At 47.2% G+C, this 20,912-nt stretch overlaps 1 protein-coding gene across 1 annotated transcript in view; it reads right to left on the bottom strand.

Annotated features, from left to right (window-relative positions):
• UNC13C (unc-13 homolog C) overlaps positions 1-20,912 on the bottom strand; it is a 1,008,422-nt gene that overhangs the window by 445,498 nt on the left and 542,012 nt on the right. The window lies entirely within an intron of this gene.

The following is a 20,912-nucleotide window of genomic DNA, read 5'->3' as shown; positions in this document are numbered from 1 at the left end:
AGCGACTATCGGCAGACAGCGCATGCACCACACTGTGCATGTATAAAGGTGCCTTTGCAAGTCCGCTCGCAGTTGCAGATTAATTGACAGGAAGTGATCATATAGGGAAGTTAACAGGGAGTGGCGGGAAAACGCAGGTGTGTCACGTCCGTTTTTGGGACATGTACATGCTGCCAGCTGCGATCATGTCTGCAGAGAAACATGGTGCCTATATCGCTACTGCCGCATCCAGTCTGTGTAGCCATAGACCTACTCCAGCAGTCAATATTAATTTTTGCATTAAGGCTGTGACTGTGTACTCAATTGCAATGAGTTGAGATGGCTGTGGAGGGCGTCTCATTTTATTTCTGAGCGGCAGCTTCACTTGCTAACATTAGCAGCTCCGTAGTCTAGAAAATCACAATTGCATTAGTGTATAACTCTAAATCTGGCCCAGAATCTGTAGACAGTCATGCATTATGAGGGTGCACTGCTAAGTGAATCACAATTATATTTACATCATGTATGAAAAGTTTTTATTTTATGTTTTAAATGTACAGATTGCAATATAGATCGATACTTCAGTAATATCAGGGTTTAAAAAAAAGAACAGAAGCAGGGGGTTGGAGCCTCTATTTCCCAGGTGTCTGAACATGGGTTGGACCCAAGTCACAGCTCATATCCCCCTTTCACACAGCGCTTTGGTCCCGGATTATTCCCCGGTTCACCCCTTTCACACATAGCCTGCATCTGCCCTGCACCATCTCTTCTGCCCACCCACCTGACTTCCACTGGTGACGCCTGTACTGTAAGTGACCAAACGGTGGGCGCCCTGGTTGTCTGGTGACAGCTAAAGGCTCCGTCCCAGATGTCAGAAGGCAGGATTCTCTGCTGCTGCCTGAGAAGTGCCTCAGCTCGGATAAGTTATGAGAGCGGAGTGTAAGCTGCTAGGATCTCAATGACTGCCACCATAAAGAAGGGCTTCCACAGCATCCCATCACCCCCGGGGACAGAGTGCGCTGGGAGCAGAGTGCATAGCAAATCAACAGCTTTGAAAGGTAACCCGGGTCTGAAAACACGGGTAGCAAGCTTCACACTGCAGGAAACCCGGGTCAGACATGGGAATAACCCTGGTAGTGACCAGAGTCGCAATTCTGACCTGGGTGGACCCTTTTACACAAAGTAAATGAGGTTTTGTACTGCGCTCAACCCCTAAGTGTGTGATGTATAATGTGTGCTGGAAGAACACTTGTGAACAAAATGCTGTGGCAATGCCTTTTACTGAGAATTCATGAAAGAAATAACATGAGAAATACAGTACACATGTGAAAATACATATATAAAAAATGAATGCATGCAAAATAAACTGTGCAGGTAATCCTACGTGTTTAGCACTAATAATGTCTAAATATGTCCAGTGAGGACTGGTATGAGCCTGTTCCCACTTCGGGGTAAAAAGTCTTAGTGCTGGTTTACAAAATGGACCCAGGTTCAACCAGGTTCCCCCTGCAAATTCCCAGGTCAAAATCACTGTGTGAAAGGGGTATTATACTCTTTCCTACCCAACCCAGCACCAGAGTTTCCAGCATTAGGCTACACTCTGTTAGATTACCCCAATCTCAATTTAATCTAGAAGAGAATGTGAGGTTTGCTGCACTAGCAGCACAGTTTTTTAAGCTCATTCTGGTCAATTTATTGTAACCAACTAAACTCTTCATACTGTATATTACAGGTACATGAAGCCTAAGGGGTCAGAGGATAATTGTCACAAGTAGTTCTAAAAATAATTGTGTAATTGCAAACCCAAAATTTGTTCACATCTAAGAAGACATTGTTTACAGAGGTAATACAGAGGCAATAATTCCACCAATCACAATTCCGCCCCCATTTATCAAGCCTTGGAGAGTGATAAATTGCATGGTGATAAAGTACCAACCAATCCTAACTGTCATTTTTCAAACACAGCCTGTAACATGGCTGCTAGGAGCTGATTGGTTGGTACTGTGTAATTTATCACTCTCCAAGACTTGATAAATGGGGGCCTTAGTCTGTCATTGAAGCTGAGCCAATAGAGACATTGCAGCAGGAATAACAGCCCACACTGCACTCTCCGTATAGCGGATGGGCCAGCGTCTTCACAAGCACTGACCCAGGGCATAATCAGAAATTGCAGATCCCTGTCACCCAGCCTCTAGATTCTGTGTTATGATAAGGAAGGTATTATTCAAAATGGTGGCAACAGGTGGCTGTCAGAACAAACCGAGTCTCAGGAGCCTGCACAGACTGCCTATAGGAAATCCAGCACTGCTCACAGTGACAGTACAAAATAAACAGTGGCGTAACTAGACATTTTAGCGATGTGTGCAAGAAACGGCCTCGGTGCCCCCCCCCCCATGCAAAACAGGGGCAGTACGCGGCATAGGCGCGCAAAAAATATATAGGGGCGTGGCAGACAGAGTCCTCTTTTTTACACAATATGGCAGACAGTCCCCCTTTTTACACATTACGACAGCCAGTCCCCATTTTTACACATTACGGTAGACAGCGTCCCCTTTTTACACATTACGGCAGACAGTGTCCCCTTTTTACACATTACAGCAGACAGCGTCCCCCTTTTTACACATTACAGCAGCCAGTCCCCATTTTTACACATTGCGGTAGACAGCGTTCCCTTTTTACACATTACGGCAGACAGCGTCCCCTTTCTACACATTACAGCAGACAGCGTCACCCTTTTTACACATTACGGCAGCCAGTCCCCCTTTTTATACATTACGTCAGCGAGTCCCCCTTTTTACACATTACGGCAGCCAGTCCCCCTTTTTACACATTACAGCAGACAGCGTCCCCCTTTTTAAACATTACGGCAGCGAGTCCCCCTTTTTACACATTACGGCAGCGAGTACCCCTTTTTACACATTACGGCAGCGAGTCCCCCTTTTTACACATTACGGCAGCGAGTCCCCCTTTTTACACATTACGGCAGCCAGTCCCCCTTTTTACACATTACGAGAGCCAGTCCCCCTTTTTACACATTACGAGAGCCAGTCCCCCTTTTTACACATTATGGCAGACAGCATCCCCTTTTTACACATTACGGCAGACAGCATCTCCTTATTACACATTACAGCAGACAGCGTCCCCCTTATTACACATTACAGCAGACAGCATCCCCCTTATTACACATTACGGCAGACTGCGTCCCCATATCACACATTACAGCAGACTGCGTCCCCTTTTTACACATTACGGCAGACAGCGTCCCCTGTTTTACACATTACGGCAGACAGCGTCCCCTGTTTTACACATTACGGCAGGCAGCATCCCCTTATTACACATTACGGCAGACAGCGTCCCCTGTTTTACACATTACGGCAGACAACGTCCCCTTATTACACATTACGGCAGACAGCGACCACCTTTTATACATTACGGCAGACAGCGACCACCTTTTACACATTACGGCAGACAGCGTCCACTTTTTACACATTACGGCAGACAGTGTCCTCCTTTTTACACATTATGGCATACAGCGTGCCCTTATTACACATTACAGTAGACAGCGCCCCCATTTTTACACATTACGGCAGACAGCGTCCCCTTTTTACACATTACGGTAGACAGCGCCCCCCTTTTTACACATTACGGCAGACAGAGTGCCCTTATTGCACATTACAGTAGACAGCGTCCCCTCTTTTACACATTACGGCAGACAGCGTCCCCATATTGCACATTACGGCAGACAGCACCCCCCTTTTTACACATTACAGCAGACAGCGTCCCCTTTTTACACATTACAGCAGACAGCGTCACCCTTTTTACACATTACGGCAGCCAGTCCCCCTTTTTATACATTACGGCAGCGAGTCCCCCTTTTTATACATTACGGCAGCGAGTCCCCCTTTTTACACATTACGGCAGCCAGTCCCCCTTTTTACACATTACAGCAGACAGCGTCCCCCTTTTTAAACATTACGGCAGCGAGTCCCCCTTTTTACACATTACGGCAGCGAGTACCCCTTTTTACACATTACGGCAGCGAGTACCCCTTTTTACACATTACGGCAGCGAGTCCCCCTTTTTACACATTACGGCAGCCAGTCCCCCTTTTTACACATTACGAGAGCCAGTCCCCCTTTTTACACATTACGAGAGCCAGTCCCCCTTTTTACACATTATGGCAGACAGCGTCCCCCTTTTTACACATTACAGCAGCCAGTCCCCATTTTTACACATTGCGGCAGACAGAGTCCCCCTTTTACACATTACGGTAGACAGCGTTCCCTTTTTACACATTACGGCAGACAGCGTCCCCTTTCTACACATTACAGCAGACAGCGTCACCCTTTTTACACATTACGGCAGCCAGTCCCCCTTTTTATACATTACGTCAGCGAGTCCCCCTTTTTACACATTACGGCAGCCAGTCCCCCTTTTTACACATTACAGCAGACAGCGTCCCCCTTTTTAAACATTACGGCAGCGAGTCCCCCTTTTTACACATTACGGCAGCGAGTACCCCTTTTTACACATTACGGCAGCGAGTCCCCCTTTTTACACATTACGGCAGCGAGTCCCCCTTTTTACACATTACGGCAGCCAGTCCCCCTTTTTACACATTACGAGAGCCAGTCCCCCTTTTTACACATTACGAGAGCCAGTCCCCCTTTTTACACATTATGGCAGACAGCATCCCCTTTTTACACATTACGGCAGACAGCATCTCCTTATTACACATTACAGCAGACAGCGTCCCCCTTATTACACATTACAGCAGACAGCATCCCCCTTATTACACATTACGGCAGACTGCGTCCCCATATCACACATTACAGCAGACTGCGTCCCCTTTTTACACATTACGGCAGACAGCGTCCCCTGTTTTACACATTACGGCAGACAGCGTCCCCTGTTTTACACATTACGGCAGGCAGCATCCCCTTATTACACATTACGGCAGACAGCGTCCCCTGTTTTACACATTACGGCAGACAACGTCCCCTTATTACACATTACGGCAGACAGCGACCACCTTTTATACATTACGGCAGACAGCGACCACCTTTTACACATTACGGCAGACAGCGTCCACTTTTTACACATTACGGCAGACAGCGTGCCCTTATTACACATTACGGTAGATGGCGTGCCCTTATTACACATTACAGTAGATGGCGCCCCCTGTTTTACACATTACGGCAGACAGCGTCCCCCTTTTTACACATTACGGCAGACAGTGTCCTCCTTTTTACACATTATGGCATACAGCGTGCCCTTATTACACATTACAGTAGACAGCGCCCCCATTTTTACACATTACGGCAGACAGCGTCCCCTTTTTACACATTACGGTAGACAGCGCCCCCCTTTTTACACATTACGGCAGACAGAGTGCCCTTATTGCACATTACAGTAGACCGCGTCCCCTCTTTTACACATTACGGCAGACAGCGTCCCCATATTGCACATTACGGCAGACAGCACCCCCCTTTTTACACATTACAGCAGACAGCGTCCCCTTTTTACACATTACAGCAGACAGCGTCACCCTTTTTACACATTACGGCAGCCAGTCCCCCTTTTTATACATTACGGCAGCGAGTCCCCCTTTTTACACATTACGGCAGCCAGTCCCCCTTTTTACACATTACAGCAGACAGCGTCCCCCTTTTTAAACATTACGGCAGCGAGTCCCCCTTTTTACACATTACGGCAGCGAGTACCCCTTTTTACACATTACGGCAGCGAGTCCCCCTTTTTACACATTACGGCAGCCAGTCCCCCTTTTTACACATTACGAGAGCCAGTCCCCCTTTTTACACATTACGAGAGCCAGTCCCCCTTTTTACACATTATGGCAGACAGCGTCCCCCTTTTTACACATTACAGCAGCCAGTCCCCATTTTTACACATTGCGGCAGACAGAGTCCCCCTTTTACACATTACGGTAGACAGCGTTCCCTTTTTACACATTACGGCAGACAGCGTCCCCTTTCTACACATTACAGCAGACAGCGTCACCCTTTTTACACATTACGGCAGCCAGTCCCCCTTTTTATACATTACGTCAGCGAGTCCCCCTTTTTACACATTACGGCAGCCAGTCCCCCTTTTTACACATTACAGCAGACAGCGTCCCGCTTTTTAAACATTACGGCAGCGAGTCCCCCTTTTTACACATTACGGCAGCGAGTACCCCTTTTTACACATTACGGCAGCGAGTCCCCCTTTTTACACATTACGGCAGCGAGTCCCCCTTTTTACACATTACGGCAGCCAGTCCCCCTTTTTACACATTACGAGAGCCAGTCCCCCTTTTTACACATTACGAGAGCCAGTCCCCCTTTTTACACATTATGGCAGACAGCATCCCCTTTTTACACATTACGGCAGACAGCATCTCCTTATTACACATTACAGCAGACAGCGTCCCCCTTATTACACATTACAGCAGACAGCATCCCCCTTATTACACATTACGGCAGACTGCGTCCCCATATCACACATTACAGCAGACTGCGTCCCCTTTTTACACATTACGGCAGACAGCGTCCCCTGTTTTACACATTACGGCAGACAGCGTCCCCATATTGCACATTACGGCAGACAGCACCCCCCTTTTTACACATTACAGCAGACAGCGTCCCCTTTTTACACATTACAGCAGACAGCGTCACCCTTTTTACACATTACGGCAGCCAGTCCCCCTTTTTATACATTACGGCAGCGAGTCCCCCTTTTTATACATTACGGCAGCGAGTCCCCCTTTTTACACATTACGGCAGCCAGTCCCCCTTTTTACACATTACAGCAGACAGCGTCCCCCTTTTTAAACATTACGGCAGCGAGTCCCCCTTTTTACACATTACGGCAGCGAGTACCCCTTTTTACACATTACGGCAGCGAGTCCCCCTTTTTACACATTACGGCAGCCAGTCCCCCTTTTTACACATTACGAGAGCCAGTCCCCCTTTTTACACATTACGAGAGCCAGTCCCCCTTTTTACACATTATGGCAGACAGCATCCCCCTTTTTACACATTACAGCAGCCAGTCCCCAATTTTACACATTGCGGCAGACAGAGTCCCCCTTTTACACATTACGGTAGACAGCGTTCCCTTTTTACACATTACGGCAGACAGCGTCCCCTTTCTACACATTACAGCAGACAGCGTCACCCTTTTTACACATTACGGCAGCCAGTCCCCCTTTTTATACATTACGTCAGCGAGTCCCCCTTTTTACACATTACGGCAGCCAGTCCCCCTTTTTACACATTACAGCAGACAGCGTCCCCCTTTTTAAACATTACGGCAGCGAGTCCCCCTTTTTACACATTACGGCAGCGAGTCCCCCTTTTTACACATTACGGCAGCGAGTCCCCCTTTTTACACATTACGGCAGCGAGTCCCCCTTTTTACACATTACGGCAGCCAGTCCCCCTTTTTACACATTACGAGAGCCAGTCCCCCTTTTTACACATTACGAGAGCCAGTCCCCCTTTTTACACATTATGGCAGACAGCATCCCCTTTTTACACATTACGGCAGACAGCATCTCCTTATTACACATTACAGCAGACAGCGTCCCCCTTATTACACATTACAGCAGACAGCATCCCCCTTATTACACATTACGGCAGACTGCGTCCCCATATCACACATTACAGCAGACTGCGTCCCCTTTTTACACATTACGGCAGACAGCGTCCCCTGTTTTACACATTACGGCAGACAGCGTCCCCTGTTTTACACATTACGGCAGGCAGCATCCCCTTATTACACATTACGGCAGACAGCGTCCCCTGTTTTACACATTACGGCAGACAACGTCCCCTTATTACACATTACGGCAGACAGCGACCACCTTTTATACATTACGGCAGACAGCGACCACCTTTTACACATTACGGCAGACAGCGTCCACTTTTTACACATTACGGCAGACAGCGTGCCCTTATTACACATTACGGTAGATGGCGTGCCCTTATTACACATTACAGTAGATGGCGCCCCCTGTTTTACACATTACGGCAGACAGCGTCCCCCTTTTTACACATTACGGCAGACAGTGTCCTCCTTTTTACACATTATGGCATACAGCGTGCCCTTATTACACATTACAGTAGACAGCGCCCCCATTTTTACACATTACGGCAGACAGCGTCCCCTTTTTACACATTACGGTAGACAGCGCCCCCCTTTTTACACATTACGGCAGACAGAGTGCCCTTATTGCACATTACAGTAGACCGCGTCCCCTCTTTTACACATTACGGCAGACAGCGTCCCCATATTGCACATTACGGCAGACAGCACCCCCCTTTTTACACATTACAGCAGACAGCGTCCCCTTTTTACACATTACAGCAGACAGCGTCACCCTTTTTACACATTACGGCAGCCAGTCCCCCTTTTTATACATTACGGCAGCGAGTCCCCCTTTTTATACATTACGGCAGCGAGTCCCCCTTTTTACACATTACGGCAGCCAGTCCCCCTTTTTACACATTACAGCAGACAGCGTCCCCCTTTTTAAACATTACGGCAGCGAGTCCCCCTTTTTACACATTACGGCAGCGAGTACCCCTTTTTACACATTACGGCAGCGAGTCCCCCTTTTTACACATTACGGCAGCCAGTCCCCCTTTTTACACATTACGAGAGCCAGTCCCCCTTTTTACACATTACGAGAGCCAGTCCCCCTTTTTACACATTATGGCAGACAGCGTCCCCCTTTTTACACATTACAGCAGCCAGTCCCCATTTTTACACATTGCGGCAGACAGAGTCCCCCTTTTACACATTACGGTAGACAGCGTTCCCTTTTTACACATTACGGCAGACAGCGTCCCCTTTCTACACATTACAGCAGACAGCGTCACCCTTTTTACACATTACGGCAGCCAGTCCCCCTTTTTATACATTACGTCAGCGAGTCCCCCTTTTTACACATTACGGCAGCCAGTCCCCCTTTTTACACATTACAGCAGACAGCGTCCCGCTTTTTAAACATTACGGCAGCGAGTCCCCCTTTTTACACATTACGGCAGCGAGTACCCCTTTTTACACATTACGGCAGCGAGTCCCCCTTTTTACACATTACTTCAGCGAGTCCCCCTTTTTACACATTACGGCAGCCAGTCCCCCTTTTTACACATTACGAGAGCCAGTCCCCCTTTTTACACATTACGAGAGCCAGTCCCCCTTTTTACACATTATGGCAGACAGCATCCCCTTTTTACACATTACGGCAGACAGCATCTCCTTATTACACATTACAGCAGACAGCGTCCCCCTTATTACACATTACAGCAGACAGCATCCCCCTTATTACACATTACGGCAGACTGCGTCCCCATATCACACATTACAGCAGACTGCGTCCCCTTTTTACACATTACGGCAGACAGCGTCCCCTGTTTTACACATTACGGCAGACAGCGTCCCCTGTTTTACACATTACGGCAGGCAGCATCCCCTTATTACACATTACGGCAGACAGCGTCCCCTGTTTTACACATTACGGCAGACAACGTCCCCTTATTACACATTACAGCAGACAGCGACCACCTTTTATACATTACGGCAGACAGCGACCACCTTTTACACATTACGGCAGACAGCGTCCACTTTTTACACATTACGGCAGACAGCGTGCCCTTATTACACATTACGGTAGATGGCGTGCCCTTATTACACATTACAGTAGATGGCGCCCCCTGTTTTACACATTACGGCAGACAGCGTCCCCCTTTTTACACATTACGGCAGACAGTGTCCTCCTTTTTACACATTATGGCATACAGCGTGCCCTTATTACACATTACAGTAGACAGCGCCCCCATTTTTACACATTACGGCAGACAGCGTCCCCTTTTTACACATTACGGTAGACAGCGCCCCCCTTTTTACACATTACGGCAGACAGAGTGCCCTTATTGCACATTACAGTAGACCGCGTCCCCTCTTTTACACATTACGGCAGACAGCGTCCCCATATTGCACATTACGGCAGACAGCACCCCCCTTTTTACACATTACAGCAGACAGCGTCCCCTTTTTACACATTACAGCAGACAGCGTCACCCTTTTTACACATTACGGCAGCCAGTCCCCCTTTTTATACATTACGGCAGCGAGTCCCCCTTTTTATACATTACGGCAGCGAGTCACCCTTTTTACACATTACGGCAGCCAGTCCCCCTTTTTACACATTACAGCAGACAGCGTCCCCCTTTTTAAACATTACGGCAGCGAGTCCCCCTTTTTACACATTACGGCAGCGAGTACCCCTTTTTACACATTACGGCAGCGAGTCCACCTTTTTACACATTACGGCAGCCAGTCCCCCTTTTTACACATTATGGCAGACAGCATCCCCTTTTTACACATTACGGCAGACAGCATCTCCTTATTACACATTACAGCAGACAGCGTCCCCCTTATTACACATTACAGCAGACAGCATCCCCCTTATTACACATTACGGCAGACTGCGTCCCCATATTACACATTACAGCAGACTGCGTCCCCTTTTTACACATTACGGCAGACAGCGTCCCCTGTTTTACACATTACGGCAGACAGCGTCCCCTGTTTTACACATTACGGCAGGCAGCATCCCCTTATTACACATTACGGCAGACAGCGTCCCCTGTTTTACACATTACGGCAGACAACGTCCCCTTATTACACATTACGGCAGACAGCAACCACCTTTTATACATTACGGCAGACAGCGACCACCTTTTACACATTACGGCAGACAGCGTCCACTTTTTACACATTACGGCAGACAGCGTGCCCTTATTACACATTACGGTAGATGGCGTGCCCTTATTACACATTACGGTAGATGGCGCCCCCTGTTTTACACATTACGGCAGACAGCGTCCCCCTTTTTACACATTACGGCAGACAGTGTCCTCCTTTTTACACATTATGGCATACAGCGTGCCCTTATTACACATTACAGTAGACAGCGCCCCCATTTTTACACATTACGGCAGACAGCGTCCCCTTTTTACACATTACGGTAGACAGCGCCCCCCTTTTTACACATTACGGCAGACTGAGTGCCCTTATTGCACATTACAGTAGACAGCGTCCCCTCTTTTACACATTACGGCAGACAGCGTCCCCATATTGCACATTACGGCAGACAGCACCCCCCTTTTTACACATTACAGCAGACAGCGTGCCCTTATTACACATTTCGGTAGACAGCGTCCCCTCTTTTACACATTACGGCAGACAGCGTCCCCATATTACACATTGCGGCAGACAGCGTCCCCTTATTACACATTATGGCAGACAGTCCCTACACACACATGCACAGTCTGTCACCTCCAGTCACACCACACACACACATCCTCCCCCCCTCCCCTCCCGCCAACTTTACCTCCAGGAGAGCTGTAGCAGAGATGTACGCAGAGAGACCAAACAGCAATGTCGGGGGCGTGGCCTAATCGCGGACCCATGGTCACGCCCCCTTTCAGCACCGATAGGCGGCCTGGGAGACGAGGAGGCGCAGGACGGACCGGACATATGGCAATCACTTCAGCGTCCTGATCCGGTTGATTCTATTTCGGAGTGGGAGAAGGGACCTTCTGACGTATCTAGGGGAGGAGACACGTCACCAGGGGGAGGAGCTACGGGCGAACAGGGTACCCGAAAAGTACCCTCGCGGGCTCGCTTCGCTCGCCACGCTTCGGGCTCGGTGGCTCGCTCCGCTCCGCTTTGCTCGCCACCTGATTACTAAAGGTAATAGTTGGTGGCGTGGATAGTAGAGGAACTATCCCGCTGGCCTAGCTCCTCCCCCTTGTGTCGTTACTCCTCCCCCAGATGGAAAAGGTCCCTTAGCCCACTTGATTCTAGCATCTACCGTCCTGATCCGCCGCTGCAGGTACAGTGCTTCCGCAGACAAGCACTGAGCAGCGCGGACCTGCCGGTGTTGCCGGCGGTCCTGCGCCCTCAGTGCACATGCGCTGTGTGCCAGGCACCGCCAGCACAAACACCTAGTTACGGCACTGAAAATAACACTGGAGTGTAGCCTTGACAGGTGCAAAGGAATAGGATCAGCTTGGTTTCCATTACCGCAATATTATTGTCCCCACTTGAGTTGAGCTCTCAGAATTCCATGATCACCCTATTCCTTCTCCCCCAGATAGGACAGGAGAAACAAAAGTTGAGCGGATTTTGATCATTCTTAATAACCAATACTAAAGTTAAAGGGATGCAATATTAGCATTCATGTAAACCCCTTATGCATTATGGGCGTCATGCAGAGGTGGGAGCAAAGAAGGATAAGGAAAGGAGCAACTCTGCACATTTGCAGCACCATGTTGGGTCAAATTTATAAGGAGCATACGGAAGTAAATGTAATTAACCACGAGCCATCTCACTGTGCATCCATATGCCACACTTACTGTATCTCTGAACTTGTTTGTTTGCAGACCCATAGGACTGCATGCTAAAATCTGTGTGTCTAAAGGTGGGTACACACTGGTAGACATATCTGCCGATCAATTGTTCGGCAGATATATCTATAGACGGATCGGGCAGTGTGTTGAGCATACACACTGCCCGATCCATCGGGTACTGATGTCATGAACTGGGCGGGCATGTACACACGACCGCCCAGTTCAGCTGTCAATCACTGCCGGCCGCCGCAGCATGTGTACGGGCGGTCGGCCGAGCGCCCGTACACACACAGCGACGCGCCAATATATTGGCCGTCGGCTGTGCTGCGGGGCCGACGCAATACGTCTGTAAACGACGGAGTTCACAGACGTATCGGCCAGTGTGTACCCACAGACCGACACACTGGCCGACGGACCTGCAATATATCGGCTGTTCAAGAGAACGGACGATATATCGGCCAGTGTGTACCCACAGACGAGATGGAGATGAGCCCAGGTGCTCTTGGTGGTGTTTCCACACCATGGCAATGCCAATGCGCCCTGCTCACTCCTAATTGAATCAATTCCAGTGCGTGCCTGACTCCTACCTACTGTAGCTAACATCTAGATTTCATTGTAAAAGCTGCCCAGTATATGTACCCTACAGGTAAACGCGTGTGCAACTATTACAAATCCTTATGTTAGGGCCTGATTACGATTCTATGTTTTACAGTTCACTGTTTACCCTTGGGACAAATATATGGTTCACAAGCAATTAAAATGAGTCAGTTACAGCAGCATTATGTATTCTTAAGCAGCAGAGAACTGAATATAGCTGTCTTCTTGGCATCAATCAGAATTCTAGGGATCTATGGCTTAGGGGCCCTACACACTGGGTGATAATACTGAGATATGAACGATCTCGTTCATTAATGAACGAGATACTGTTCATATCTTTCAATGTGGAGGCACCAGCGATGAACGAAGCGCGGCCCACGCTCGTTCATCGCTGGTGCCCCGTCGCTTGTGCATGCAGTCCAATATGGACGAGATCGTCCATATTTGCCTGCACTGCTATGGAGCCGGGTGATGGGGGGCCGTCACTGCCCCCCGCTGCCGAGTCGCCCGTCGGCCGTATCCGCCGTTGGGCAGCTTGGCGGCGGATCCCAAAGTGTGTAGGGCCCATTAGAAGATGCTTAACTGTGAAGGAGTGAATAGAGTACTAGTACTGTATGTAATGTATTATATGAAATTACTGTATTAAAGAGAATTAAATAATATTGGAGTAGGAATATTAACATAATGCGATATGCTTACAGAGCCTAGACAGTACAGTGTGGCATGAAACTACAGCATATTATTTGTGTAGTCTGTCCCTGATTTAGGGGTCTATTCATGAAGCAGTGAAAACAGTGGTGAAACAGACCCGTGGAGAAGTTGCCCATGGCAACCAATCAGCATCTCCCTTACATTTTATAGACTGTACTTGATAAAGGCTTCCTTCAAAGCTGATTGGTTGCCAAGGGCAACTTCTCCACTGGTCCTTTTTTTCACTGCTTCATGAATAGACCCCATAGCCTCAGACTGCATATTAGTTAGGTTGTCTGCAACTGCCCAGGCATTAAGGCATAATGAGTTTCAGAGAGAGCACTTGGGTAGTGCACTAGACAAAGCACATCTCCAAATAAATGGTATTAATGTTCTTAATAGCTGGTCCATTCTATGGGATATACTTATTAGTTGTAGACATGCTAAGTTTAGCCATATCTACTAAAGGTTTAGTCCCTGCCAAAGGACATATTTCATAGGGGGGGAGCTTACTTAAAGAGGATGGCAGTGGGCGTCGTACATGCACCGCTACAATTCTCTTATCACTGTCACATCCAAGGATGGCAGAATCAGGGGCAGGCCACTAAGAAAAAACTTTTATCAGCATTTTTTCAGGGAAAATAACTCAATATTTTTGATCTTTTTCTATCTTTTAACCTTTTTTTTTCAATTTAAGTTAACAAAAGCGGAACTGGGGACCTAAAACCAGGCTTCCAGTCCACTGTGCATGTTTGAACTGACAAACCCGTTTCATGAATGCACATATGAATCCAGTCTAGACTTACTCCTACCAGTCAGTATCGTCAGGGAACCAAATATCATTCAGCTACCCTAACTACAGTTTCTCTTAGTAAATTCCGAACATACTGTAACTGGAAAATCTTTATCACTTCTTAATAATAAACAAAAGCGTTTAGATATTTCATGTATACAGTCTTTATATAAGGGCCCTCATACTAATAAAAATGACATTGACAGGGTCCTGATAGCCTTTATGTTCCAATTCTTAGTTCTTGACATTTAGAATAAATCAATTAAAGGTCTATATACTAAGCCTTGGATGAAGATAAATCTGACGGCGATAAAGTACCAGCCAATCGCCTCCTAACTGCCATGTCACAGGCTGGCTTTGAAAAATGACAGTTAGGAGCCGATTGGCTGGTACTTTATCTCCATCCAAGGCTTAGTAAATAGACCCCTCAATCTTTCTCTATTCTATTTTGAATACGGAGTGTAAGTTATATGAGGCATCAAAATGATATTTTTATTAATAATTAGAATACATTACTTTGTGATGGTAATAAGTATATGCACAGGAGCTGTATAAACGGTTAGATGTGTTGTCAGTACTTTCATTATGCACTTCTACTACTTGGTAGGGAGTTTGGATTGCAAAGGCACAGGCCTCTGTAGGAGACCGCAGTGTAGGGGAGGTATATGCATGAATATCCCATAGTTGCCTGCCTTGCTGCACCATCCTCCGGGAGGCTGCAGCATGGTAGGCTAATGGGGGCATGTCCAGCGGCAATGTGGGTGGTCCGGTGGCGTGGCCGATGGGAAAGTGAGCGGTCCGGGGGTGTGGTACCATAGTTGAGTCATCGTAGCCCCGCTAGACAGTGCCGAGAAAACAGGCACTGTACAGCGGACGGCGGAGGTACCCCCTCAGACCACCCACTTGTTCTCTGCTGTGGGCGGCCGAGGGGGAGTGCGGGGGCTGCCAGCAAAAGCGGGACACTTGCCCACCTTTCCGGGGGGGCCGGGAGGGTAGGCAAGTATGGACTATCCTTGTCATTGTACTCTCCTTCGCAGGGGCACGCACCATAGTAATGTACAGTATGCAATGAGGGGGTGTAGCAGCCAAAGTCTCAGCAGCCCTGCCAATATTAGAAATAATAACACACTTTAAACAGCACAGAACAAATAAGAGAAGTGACCTAAGGTTTCCCTGCATTTAAGAAAAGCATTCACCTTATATGACCATGTTAGTGCGGAGTAACATATTTCGCCCCTAATTTAAATGTAGGAGGTACATTATTTTAAATATAAACAAATGAATTCAACATTCTTGTTGACTATAGTACTGATACAGTATAACTGAGCAGAGAATGCAGAACACGTTACACTTATCCCCTTCCTGTCAATATTAGTAATTGCTGCTCATTACACTGGATAGGCAATTTAGTAATCACAATAATAACACATTTTATTGAGAAGGATATGATGACTATAGTTTGTTAATGAAAACGATCAAAATTTCAATGGTCCATTAAGAGCAATTCATACCCACCCCAATATTGACTCGTGAGTAGCCAAGTGCATTTTTCTAGTTAATTTCACATAATGCTACATATTCAATCAATGACATGAGTCACTGACATCATTAGTAAAGGATTGTACTGACAAGCTACTGTCTTCATTACAAACTAAGGTATTAATCTGTAAAACCTTGCCGTGGTACCATTGTTAGTATAGATGTGTATTACCAAAGCAGCCAAGAACATGTTTTGCACTTGTCTCACTGTCCAGATCAGTTTGTGTTCCAAAACTAAATGCAGAACTGTCCACATCAGAGGATCACCTCGTACTAACAACTTGTTTTATTGGCTAATTAAAACAATGATGCTGGCTATTGCTGACAAATGCATTGTTAAAAAAGTTAGACAAAGCGCTGCAGAAAAGTTTACCAGAATGTAGTACTAATTACTATTAATCTAGGACTGAACATGAACCCAGTTGATGCTATTCCCATTCGACGATGCTGGCAAGAATCATGTTGAGATGATGTGTATTTCCATTCACTGATCGTCCAATGTTCTTTATCTACATGTCATGTGAATTAATTGTTTTAAATGCATGTGAAATTGCATTTTAAGATACAAAGCTATGCTTTATTTTAAATATATTTCTCCTGTGTTTCTTAAGGTGCACACACACGGTGAGATTTTGATTATGCGATTTCCCTTGAACTCCCCCAGAGCCCAGAAGCACAGATACTGTATATGCACACGGTGCGATTTTGACTATGGCATACTTTGAACTAGATAGTCAAGATCGACTTGACTGCACAGTCTATTTTTTCTTGTGAAACCGACCCCACGGGGCCGCACATTGGTACTGCAAGCTGTGTACACATGGTGCATGTGTATGTACCTTGACTCTTCATCCGTACTTGCTATGGCAAACATCAACAAAGCCTATACATAATCCTTCAAAAAATTCAGTACAGATGGCATTATGGTTTGCATGGGATGTAGTCAGGATCCCAGCGGTCAGAATACCGATGCCGGTATCCCGACCGCCAGAATGCCGGCAGCGCCGCCACAGCTATTCCCATTCCTGGGTGTCCACGACACCCACGATGTGGGAATAGAACCTGTGTCAAGCGCAGCGAGCCACCGAGCCCACAAGGGGATTCGTTGCGCTCGCCCCCCTGCCGGCATTCTGACCGCCAGGATCCCGTATCCAACCTATTTGCATCACTGCTTTATAGCACTGAACAACTACTTGTAACCTCACAGTCTCTTTGGGGGAGATGTACTAAGCCTTGAAAAGTGATAAATTTCACGGTGATAAAGTACAGGCCAATCAGCTCCTAACTGCCATGTTAGAGCTGGATTTAAAAAATGACAGTTAGAAGCTGGTTGGTTGGTATTTTATCACTGTGCAATTTGTCACTTTTTAAGGCTTAGAACATCTGGCCCTTTGTTTACTATAATATAAAACACCGTTAGCCTTAAACAAACTGTATAAAGGTGGGATCTCAAAGAAGAAGCATGGAAAGATGGGGAGGTGAAAGGAATTGAATAGACTAAAGGAGTAGTAGGCTTTGCATGAATACAGTACTTCCTTTTAAGTTTGTATTTAAATTGCTACAATAGGTCTTCAATAAGCATTCTCATTTTATGCCAATTGGTCATGTAAAAGTGACTTAGGGGTCTGTGCATTAATAATCATGGTAGTGCCGCAATTAATAACTGTCCGTATCGCAAAATCATTTTTCATTCTTAACAAATATTATTCTGTTAGGTACTAAATGTAACTGGCAGCGACAGTGATAGCAATAGCCATGGGTCCCTGCCAATTGCATCTCAGAGGAGTATTCCACATTATCGAAAGACTTCCCTTGAGAATCTAATAATGCGCATGCGCACCTCTGAGGAAGAAGTAAACTAATAGGGGCCTGAAAAGCTATGCTTTCCGGGGTTTGGTCCATGGGGCCAGAACGTAGCCCCTATTAATAATAGGGAATGTTGTTTGCGGTAGTAATTAGAACCTTGTGGGAAATTTCTGTGAAATCTCCTGCGTTAGGCTATTAGTACATTGCAGTAATACATAAGATATCCACAATTGTAGTTGCTACATAATTTTCTGAAATAAAAGCTTAATATACAGGCCCCTTAAACTGTAACTTAATTGTTTCATATAAAGTATCAATAAGGAGATTTATGGTAGACTTACCATTGTTAAAACTTTCTGCGAAGGACATTGGGTTCCACAGGGAAACATCGGGTGTAGAGCGGATCTTGATCCAGAGAGGCACCAACAGGTTAAAGCTTGCATTGTGGGGCCTCCTCTATAACCCCCCCTTCCCCCTCCCCCCTCTTCCAGGCACTGTGAGCTCAGTTTTTTTAACCAGTCCAATGTAGGAGCAGGCAAAAGAGAAGACATATGTTAGTCACATAGAACCACATTCTCACGACAGGAGAAGGGACCAGCAGCTAATGCCATACAAACCCATAGAAGCTAGGTGTGTCAGGGTGGGTGCCCTGTGGAACTCAATGTACTTTGCAGAAAGAAATTTAACAATGGTAAGTCTACCATAAATCTCCTTTTCTGCAGCAGGGTACATTGGTTTCCACAGGGAAACATCGGGTGATGTCCTAAAGCAGTTCCTAAAGGGAGGGGACGTGCCTTAGCGGGTATGAGAAACCGGCATCCAAAGGAAGCATCCTGTGAGGCGGAAGTATCAAAGGCATAGAACCTAATTAACATGTTCACTGAGGACCACGTTGCCGCCTTGCACAATTGTTCAGCGGACGCGCCATGGCGGGCCGCTCGAGAAGGTCCAACAGACCGAGTAGCATGGGCAATAATAGCAGCAGGAACTGGGAGTCCAGCCTGTGCTTAAGCTTGTGTATTCACTACTCTAATCCATCTGGCCAGGGATTTCTTATTCGCAGGCCAGCCACGTTTGTGAAATCCAAACCGTACAAAAAGGGAATCTGACCTCCAGATAGAGGCAGTCCTCTCCACGTATATATGGAGAGCCCGTATTACATCAAAACACCGCTTTTTGGAGGACAAACCAGAAGAGATGAAGGTCGAAACTACAATCTCTTGGTTTAAGTGGAAAGATGACACCACCTTAGGTAAATAACTCACTGTGAAATTTCAGGAAGGGTGGACGACAGGACAAAGCGCCTAGGTCTGACACCCTCCTAGCAGAGGCAAAATCCAGTAGGAACAGGACCTTGACTGTGAGCCATTTAAGGTCCAATGACTCAAGAGGTTCAAATGGAGACTCTTGCAGGGCATTCAGGACAACAAACAGGTCCCATGGAGCCACAGGAGGGACATAGGGAGACTGAATCCAAAAAACACCCTGGGCGGGATGTACTAAGCGGAAAATGCGGTAAACCCCCTGTTTACTGCATTTTCCTGATGTACCATCCCCTGGCCGGCAGGTCAGCGCCGCGGCGGGGTTCGCCAGCTTTAGCTGGCGATAGTCCATAGAAGCCTGTGGGCTTCTCTCCGTGGCGCTGTGTGAGGGATCCGATCGGATCCCTCCCAGCATGCCTTGCGGCCACCCCCGTCACCCTGCGCATGCGCAGACTGACTCCTGGGGCCGAATCCCGGAAGTCAGGCTGCCACTGTGCATCACGGAGGACAGCTCTTATTGGAAGAGCTGTCCTCCGCAATGCTGATCGCATATGTAAGTACATATGCGATCAGCATCATGGCGCAGGGCGGCGATGTACATTAGTACATCCCGCCCCCTGAGTGAAAGTATGAACGTCAGGAATAGACGCAATTTTTCTCTGAATCCACACCGACTAGGCAGATATATGAACCTTGAGGGAGGGTAGACGAAAGCCGAAGTCCAGGCCTTGTTGCAGAAAAAACAGAATTCTGGAAGTTTCAAATTTGTATGATTCATAATTCTTAGCAGCACGCAAGGTGAAGTAAGAATTCAAGACCCTGTAATATATCCATGCAAATGTCGTTTTTTCAGGCCTTTAGCATAGTTTGGATAACCACTTCAGAGAATCCTTTGGCCCTCAGGAGTGATGCTTCAAGAGCCACGCCGTCAAAGCCAGTCTGGCCAGGTCCAGGTAGACACAAGGACCCTGAACGAGCAGGTCTGAGCATTGAGGAAGTAGAAGAGGACGCTCTATCGACAAACCCTGCATGTCTGAGAACCAATGCCGTCTGGGCCACGCTGGAGCGACTAGAAGTAGTATTCCTCCTTCCTGTTTGAATTTCCGTAGTATCCTGGGCAGGAGTGACACTGGAGGGAACACATGGGGCAGCCGAAAGTTCCAAGGAATTGCCAGTGCATCCACGAACGCTGCTTGAGGATCCCTGGTTCTTGACCCGAAGACTGGAACTTTGTGATTGTGTCGAGACGCCATCAGGTCTACATCTGGTAGTCCCCATTTGTCCACTAGGAGTTGAAAGACTTCCTGATGAAGGCTCCAATCTCCAGCATGCACATCCTGACGACTGAGGAAATCCGCTTCCCAGTTGAGGACTCCTAGAATGAACACTGCCGATATTGCTGGCAGATGGCGTTCCGCCCAATGAAGGATTTTCGACACTTCCATCATTGCCATGCGGCTTTGAGTGCCTCCTTGATGGTTTATGTATGCCACCGTGGTGGCGTTGTCTGGCCGTACTTGAACAGGCCTGTTCTTTAACAGAGGCAGGGCGAGAGACAAAGCATTGAACACTGCCTGCAATTCCAGAATGTTTATCAGGAGGAGTGATTCCTCCTGGTCCACCGACCCTGGTAAGAGTATTTCTCCAACACCGTGCCCTAGACCCTCAGACTGGCATCCGTAGTCAGTAAGGCCCAGAAGGGATGGCCCCTGTTTAACTGCTGGTTCTGTAGCCACCAGATCAGTGATAGACGAACCTCCGGAGTCAAGGAGATCATGTGAGACCTGTTCCGATGAGGTAGGCTGTCCCACTTGGAAAGGA

Source organism: Pseudophryne corroboree, chromosome 6 (genome assembly GCF_028390025.1).
Source record: "Pseudophryne corroboree isolate aPseCor3 chromosome 6, aPseCor3.hap2, whole genome shotgun sequence".
Lineage (NCBI taxonomy): Eukaryota > Metazoa > Chordata > Amphibia > Anura > Myobatrachidae > Pseudophryne > Pseudophryne corroboree.
The sequence above is the reverse complement of the archived record's forward strand: the minus strand, read 5'-3'. Positions and strand labels throughout refer to the sequence as shown.